This window comes from Polyodon spathula, chromosome 12, assembly GCF_017654505.1.
Source record: "Polyodon spathula isolate WHYD16114869_AA chromosome 12, ASM1765450v1, whole genome shotgun sequence".
Lineage (NCBI taxonomy): Eukaryota > Metazoa > Chordata > Actinopteri > Acipenseriformes > Polyodontidae > Polyodon > Polyodon spathula.
This window is the reverse complement of record NC_054545.1, coordinates 1,476,807-1,485,023: the sequence shown is the minus strand read 5'-3', so window position 1 is coordinate 1,485,023 and position 8,217 is coordinate 1,476,807.

Below are 8,217 nucleotides of genomic sequence, written 5' to 3'. Positions count from 1 at the left end.
GAGCCGTGGCGGGTGGGGTGCGCTTGGATAGTAGATCGGGACAGCAAGCAGGTGGAGAGCCGCAGAGAGCTCAAGGGAGTTCATTAGTAAACCCAGGCGTGTGCTGAGCCGTGGCGGGTGGGGTGCGCTTGGATAGTAGATCGGGACAGCAAGCAGGCGGAGAGCCGCAGAGAGCTCAAGGGAGTTCATTAGTAAACCCAGGCGTGTGCTGAGCCGTGGCGGGTGGGGTGCGCTTGGATAGTAGATCGGGACAGCAAGCAGGCGGAGAGCAGCAGAGAGCTCAAGGGAGTTCATTAGTAAACCCAGGCGTGTGCTGAGCCGTGGCGGGTGGGGTGCGCTTGGATAGTAGATCGGGACAGCAAGCAGGTGGAGAGCAGCAGAGAGCTCAAGGGAGTTCATTAGTAAACCCAGGCGTGTGCTGAGCCGTGGCGGGTGGGGTGCGCTTGGATAGTAGATCGGGACAGCAAGCAGGCGGAGAGCCGCAGAGAGCTCAAGGGAGTTCATTAGTAAACCCAGGCGTGTGCTGAGCCGTGGCGGGTGGGGTGCGCTTGGATAGTAGATCGGGACAGCAAGCAGGCGGAGAGCAGCAGAGAGCTCAAGGGAGTTCATTAGTAAACCCAGGCGTGTGCTGAGAGTTGGGTGCGCTTGGATAGTAGATCGGGACAGCAAGCAGGTGGAGAGCCGCAGAGAGCTCAAGGGAGTTCATTAGTAAACCCAGGCGTGTGCTGAGCCGTGGCGGGTGGGGTGCGCTTGGATAGTAGATCGGGACAGCAAGCAGGCGGAGAGCCGCAGAGAGCTCAAGGGAGTTCATTAGTAAACCCAGGCGTGTGCTGAGCCGTGGCGGGTGGGGTGCGCTTGGATAGTAGATCGGGACAGCAAGCAGGCGGAGAGCCGCAGAGAGCTCAAGGGAGTTCATTAGTAAACCCAGGCGTGTGCTGAGAGTTGGGTGCGCTTGGATAGTAGATCGGGACAGCAAGCAGGCGGAGAGCCGCAGAGAGCTCAAGGGAGTTCATTAGTAAACCCAGGCGTGTGCTGAGCCGTGGCGGGTGGGGTGCGCTTGGATAGTAGATCGGGACAGCAAGCAGGCGGAGAGCAGCAGAGAGCTCAAGGGAGTTCATTAGTAAACCCAGGCGTGTGCTGAGCCGTGGCGGGTGGGGTGCGCTTGGATAGTAGATCGGGACAGCAAGCAGGCGGAGAGCCGCAGAGAGCTCAAGGGAGTTCATTAGTAAACCCAGGCGTGTGCTGAGCCGTGGCGGGTGGGGTGCGCTTGGATAGTAGATCGGGACAGCAAGCAGGCGGAGAGCCGCAGAGAGCTCAAGGGAGTTCATTAGTAAACCCAGGCGTGTGCTGAGCCGTGGCGGGTGGGGTGCGCTTGGATAGTAGATCGGGACAGCAAGCAGGCGGAGAGCCGCAGAGAGCTCAAGGGAGTTCATTAGTAAACCCAGGCGTGTGCTGAGCCGTGGCGGGTGGGGTGCGCTTGGATAGTAGATCGGGACAGCAAGCAGGCGGAGAGCAGCAGAGAGCTCAAGGGAGTTCATTAGTAAACCCAGGCGTGTGCTGAGCCGTGGCGGGTGGGGTGCGCTTGGATAGTAGATCGGGACAGCAAGCAGGCGGAGAGCCGCAGAGAGCTCAAGGGAGTTCATTAGTAAACCCAGGCGTGTGCTGAGCCGTGGCGGGTGGGGTGCGCTTGGATAGTAGATCGGGACAGCAAGCAGGCGGAGAGCAGCAGAGAGCTCAAGGGAGTTCATTAGTAAACCCAGGCGTGTGCTGAGCCGTGGCGGGTGGGGTGCGCTTGGATAGTAGATCGGGACAGCAAGCAGGCGGAGAGCAGCAGAGAGCTCAAGGGAGTTCATTAGTAAACCCAGGCGTGTGCTGAGCCGTGGCGGGTGGGGTGCGCTTGGATAGTAGATCGGGACAGCAAGCAGGCGGAGAGCAGCAGAGAGCTCAAGGGAGTTCATTAGTAAACCCAGGCGTGTGCTGAGCCGTGGCGGGTGGGGTGCGCTTGGATAGTAGATCGGGACAGCAAGCAGGCGGAGAGCAGCAGAGAGCTCAAGGGAGTTCATTAGTAAACCCAGGCGTGTGCTGAGCCGTGGCGGGTGGGGTGCGCTTGGATAGTAGATCGGGACAGCAAGCAGGCGGAGAGCAGCAGAGAGCTCAAGGGAGTTCATTAGTAAACCCAGGCGTGTGCTGAGCCGTGGCGGGTGGGGTGCGCTTGGATAGTAGATCGGGACAGCAAGCAGGCGGAGAGCAGCAGAGAGCTCAAGGGAGTTCATTAGTAAACCCAGGCGTGTGCTGAGCCGTGGCGGGTGGGGTGCGCTTGGATAGTAGATCGGGACAGCAAGCAGGCGGAGAGCAGCAGAGAGCTCAAGGGAGTTCATTAGGCTCATTGTAGTGCAAAATGAATGCATTTGTTAATAATAGGGACCCGTGTGAGAGAGCTTTGGAACTGCGGATTTGAAATTGAATGGGGGACGAAAAAAACAAAAACAAATTAAAAAAAAAAAAAAACCCACTGAAAACATACTTGGCTGACTAATTTGGGAATGGATATATTATCTATCATTTGCAACTATATCTTTATTATACAGCAGGGTAGTAGTCGTTTAAAGGAATACTCGCATTAAACTCGCCCAATTAAAAGGGTTAAAATGGTGCCTCCACTCGTTTTCTGCAGTTATATATATATAATTTCTTTATTGTTTTTTACATGTTAAGATGTTCTTGAGATGATTACAAAAAAAAAAAAAGTGAAGTAAAATATCCTCCAAATGCTAATTAGCACCATGAATGCATCACAAATACTATTGTAGCGATCTCGGTTCCCGCAGGCAGGTGCATCACACAGGGCGAGGCAATCCACACACAGGCAGAGGGCGGGCGCGAACCTGGTCCTCTCACACTGAAGCATAGTGCTGATACATCTGTACAAAAGAGCCGGCTCCTTTGCAAGGAGCGTGTATCAGGGTTATGTCTTCATGTGTGTGATTACATCACCAACCAGCCCTGCTGCTGCCTTCCTCAGTGCTCGCTACAGTATCATATATCTTTAGAGTATAATGGTTCTTAAACTTTATCCCATAAAGTTACAGGGCTCTGGCTGCACTCGAATAAAGTATATAGACAACCAACAAAGAGCCCTCGATTGGTGTGAGATTGTATTGAGCTTGTTCTGAAATATGGGACCTCAACGCTGCAACTTGCTTAAAGATCAACGAACGACCTCCGTTCCCGCTGTCATGCCAAATGCTTCATTGTAACCAAGCTGCTGAACTGTGAAGAACAGGCTGGCACAACCTGGCACTGGGAGGGGCACCTGACCAGCAGGATGCAGTGGGGCTCAATGATGAGGTGGCAAATGCAGGGAGGAGGGGGCTGCAGTATTGCTGTGTAAACGCAGGGAAGGGGCTGCAGTATTGCTGTGTAAACGCAGGGAAGGGGCTGCAGTATTGCTGTGTAAACGCAGGGAGGGGGCTGCAGTATTGCTGTGTAAACGCAGGGAGGGGGCTGCAGTATTGCTGTGTAAACGCAGGGAGGGGGCTGCAGTATTGCTGTGTAAACGCAGGGAAGGGGCTGCAGTATTGCTGTGTAAACGCAGGGAGGGGGCTGCAGTATTGCTGTGTAAACGCAGGGAGGGGGCTGCAGTATTGCTGTGTAAACGCAGGGAGGGGGCTGCAGTATTGCTGTGTAAACGCAGGGAGGGGGCTGCAGTATTGCTGTGTAAACGCAGGGAGGGGGCTGCAGTATTGCTGTGTAAACGCAGGGAGGGGGCTGCAGTATTGCTGTGTAAACGCAGGGAGGTGGCTGCAGTATTAGTGTGTAAACGCAGGGAGGGGGCTGCAGTATTGCTGTGTAAACACAGGGAGGGGGCTGCTGTATTGCTGTAGGGAGTAGAGTCAGGACACCAGGAACGTTTCAGCTCAGACCCACAAGGTGTATTTACTGTAAGAAGCAGGGAAGCAACAGGCAGGTTTTATTATAAATCAAATTTTTGTATTTAAATATATTGTAGCATGAAGAACGTGTATGAAACTAACATTGGACAAATTCGTGAAGTATAAAACTAAATGAAAAAGGTGAAGTTTAACTGAAGGCTCTCATTAATATAAACACGATACTGGACTAGATTAAACACTCATGATTACCCCTTCACTCCTCCGCAGCGATGCAATAGATACTCTTTACTGTGATTGATTGATTTCCTGGTAGTTGGAGTCATGGGCAATTCCATAGACTAAACATTTTGCTTGCAAAGACTGGTGGGAGATGTAGTTCCAATTAACTACATTTCCCAGCAGCCTTTGGATTTGCTTCAGGCAGATATTTTGAATACAACAGTTGAATAAAGGTTACTTTTGCTTTTTTGGTAGCTAATCACTTCCTGTGCTCTAGGTCATTTTTACTGCAGTGTGAGACCATGTGATCTGCAGAACAGGAAGAAATGAGGTACCAGGATGCAGCTGTTTCACTTTTTGATATGCAGGGCTATCGTTTGCTCCAGTCTTTAAATAACTCCTGTTAATTTACTAAAGTAGAACCAAACAACCAACTTATAGATTTCAAGTCCTTTTGAGCACTCTCAGTGTGGTTTGTTTTTCATGTTGTAATGTTAACATGATTTTTTCCCCTTTAAAAAAAATAGGAGTTAATTAAAAGAATAGAGGGAAAGCTTTGAAAATGCAGCCCATAGTGTGTGAACACATAACTGAACACACTTTAAAAAAGTCTGATCTCAGAGTTCAAAGCACATGGACGAACACGTTCCCCATGTATGGAAACAGCACAGCAAATCTCTGCCAGTAAATTTACCACTTTCCCATCGCAGACAATATAGGTTTAAAAAGAAGAAATCCTTCCTATGCGGAACATCATTACTTTTACAATTTTCAGAAATCTTCCTTTAAAGATTTTGCAATTTAGAATCCAGCTATAGAAAGCGTTGTGGTTTTAGCAGAGCTGTAAACAACAGCAGGGGCTGCAAACAGTCCCCCGCGGAACTCGGTGAGAACTCATTTTGAAATATAAAAAAAAAAAAAAAAAACAATGCTCAGGCGTCTGGTGATTGCTTAGAGGAACAGCACAAGGTGAAACACTCACAAAGCAGTCCGTGTCGGTACTGTGTGTGCAGCTGGATGGGGGTTGTTCAGAGAGCAACGTCTTCTCCATTTCATTCCTGACAAATGTAACTTCTGTGATGTTTCCCAGTTCACAGTGGATGGGCTGTCACGCCTCGGGCCTTCAGAGCGCAGATAGCGCATGTGTAGTTAAAGGAAATGAATGGCTGGCATTCACCTTGTCTTCAACGGCAGTGCAGTTTCCCTAAGGGCAATGATAGCACAAGGGCAGACACCAGCAGGAAGTTCAGAAAGCTCAGAAGCTGCCTTGTTGTATCACAACAGCATAAACCAGTGCACATCAGGAATGCATTGCAGTGCTGCAGCACCGTATCAGTATTAGGGGTTTTGCTGTGTGATTGTGCATACGAAGCAGTATCTGCTGTCTGGTCACAGCTATGTGTGTATATATATATATATATGTATGTGTATGTGTGTATATATATATATATATATATATACATCAAATACGAAGCGCTGTCTGCTCTTGTCAGTGTCCCAGGAGCCTTTAGGAATGACATTGAGAAGAATGACAGGTAAAGAAGGCTCTCTACCAATGTGACAAATACATCTAAAAAGACTTTGGGTCAACAACAGGACTTGCTGCATTTCCAGTTTCTGCCTCATACTAATCACCCATTACGGACAGGTGCTGGCGAGGAAAGGAGACAGGACCACTTTACCTCCTTGCCAGAGAAACGTTTTTCCAATGTCATCCCATCTAAGCCACTCTAACGGAAAGGGCAGGTCGACTCTCCTTTTCATTGGCACGGCCGAGCCCTGGGCTGAGAGATCAATTTGCCAGAGCATCTCAGTTGAGGCTAAGATTAGCTGAAGTGCAAGAGTTGCGATGGGGTGCACTTCTGGATGGGATTTTACGTAATCCTTAAGGTTCCCCGCAGTCTGTTTAGTGCAGAGTCACTCCTGGGCGCTCGCAGGTGCTGTGTCTGCATAACTTATAAGGTTTTAGTTGCCTTAACATTATAATAACACCCTTAACATTATAATAACTGTGATCCCTTTGGAACTAGTAAGCCTTGCCCCGCAGTACTGGAGCCCTCTTGATACCTGTGTGCTGATGATACGTCGTTGGCGTATGACGGCATTCGTTGTGTTCCCTGAAAACTAGCAGCAATAGCCAGAAATACAGGGGCTGGACAAAGAAGTGTAAACCTCCCCTAATATGCATGGACTATAATAACAGGATTAATGCCAACGGGAGCCCTGAAAGGTATAGAGAATGTGCATGTCTCTGCTGCAGAGGTGGACAGTCTCAAAGACAGAGGGCTGCTGCTTTCAGAGATCAGGACTCTGTACTGTGGAAACCTCTGGAACAGATGCTGTTTTTTTCCTCCCCCATTTCCCTGCATGGGTGTGAGGTGGTAATCATTGAGGATTGGTTACACGTCCCTCCAGAGAAACTCAACTCCTTAAAGATTTGTCATGATCAGTCAGTGCCATCGCTGTCAACCCATTGCCCTTGTAACAGGCGTTCCTCTATTGTTATGGCCAGACACCTGTAAAGTACACAGCACACACACACACACTCTGGAGAACTTAGAGTGTATGTATACACTGCGGTACGGGCAGCCCATAAAGGTACACTGGGACGTGTAGGCATAGGTGCAGAAAGACGAGAGAATTCAAAAACTGAGCTCAACATTTAAACTAGCCTAACCCTAATCAACAAAAATGTTGTACAGTTTTACATTGGCCCATCTTTCTGCACCCATTACAACATATCTGATTATTATTATTATTATTATTATTCAACATGTACATGCTTACTCTTTTATTTGTGACCATGTAGAGTAAGGGGATTGTGTGCAGTGGTAACTCATCCACTCCTAGCCTCCACCTTGTCTCGGGAGGTATATCTCTTGCTTTCTGGTGCTTCCCCAGGTAGGAGGTGTTTTTCAATTCCAGGGCTTTGAATGAAGTGTAATGTTTATTTCTTATTCTTTTGCTAATGCCAGTTTGGAGTAATTAGCTTTGAGAATCCAACCCCTAGAATGCATTATTAGAGATGCTGTGGGTTCTTATCCTGACTTCCTAATAGATTGAGACAGCTAATCTGGATTCCAGCTATACAGTTCTGCAAGCCCCTAAAGGCTCTTCTTTCCTTGAGTAACTCCAAGTTTACACTTGGCTACATCCGCGAGCGAGCTCTTTGTCAGTGGAAGCAGCTCAAGGTCAGCCATTCTGTGCCGGTCAGGTTGCACTGGTGTGATATACCAGCCTGATATTCCCCCACTGGTGGGACTGAAACAGATGACATTGTTGTCAAAAAATAAAAAAGACTGGAAATGACATTAACAACCACCTTGCATTGCCCGGAAGATTTTCTGAGATTCCAAAATACAGTCAGAGACGATAATATTATTGCATGGGTGAGGGTAAAGAGCAAATGTATTCAGAGGACCCAGTTATCAAATTCCAGATCTTCAACAAAAAAAAGAAAACAAAAACTGTGGATGCTTATCTGCATTTAAAAAAAAAATGCATTCTGAGCATCTGGATAGGAATAAGAAACACACCTATTCTATTAATGGAACTGGGATTGTGCACTGACTAACTTAAATAAAACTGACACTATACAATTGGCTTATAGGATAGGAATTAGTGGTATAAACCCCTAAACAGTCACAAATACAGGAGAGAGGGCTGCATTCTAAGGTATTTCCTCACAGTCGCCATGAGAGGTGTTTGTTTGTTTCAGGTAGCAAAAAATGCACCCAATAAAGTTATCAGACCAAATTATTGACCAAAAATGCACGAATGACAATTTGGAGAAAATAGTTTTGACAATCCAGCATGTCTTACTGGATGTACATGACCGTTTTGACATAACCCCAAACCCAACTCCAACCCCAACCCTAACCCTAACCCTAACCCCTTTCTGATACAATTGTGCAAAGAGATTTACACATGAAGTGCATTGTAACTATGCACACTAGCATTGTAATGATGTGTAAGTACACATGTATTTACTTATTAACTTGTTACTAAGCTATGTAAATACACAGCAGTTAGAGACGCATGATGTGAAGTGTGACCCAGGCTTGTTGTATGGTTCACTCTGCAGCCCCAGTGCTGAAACCGGATC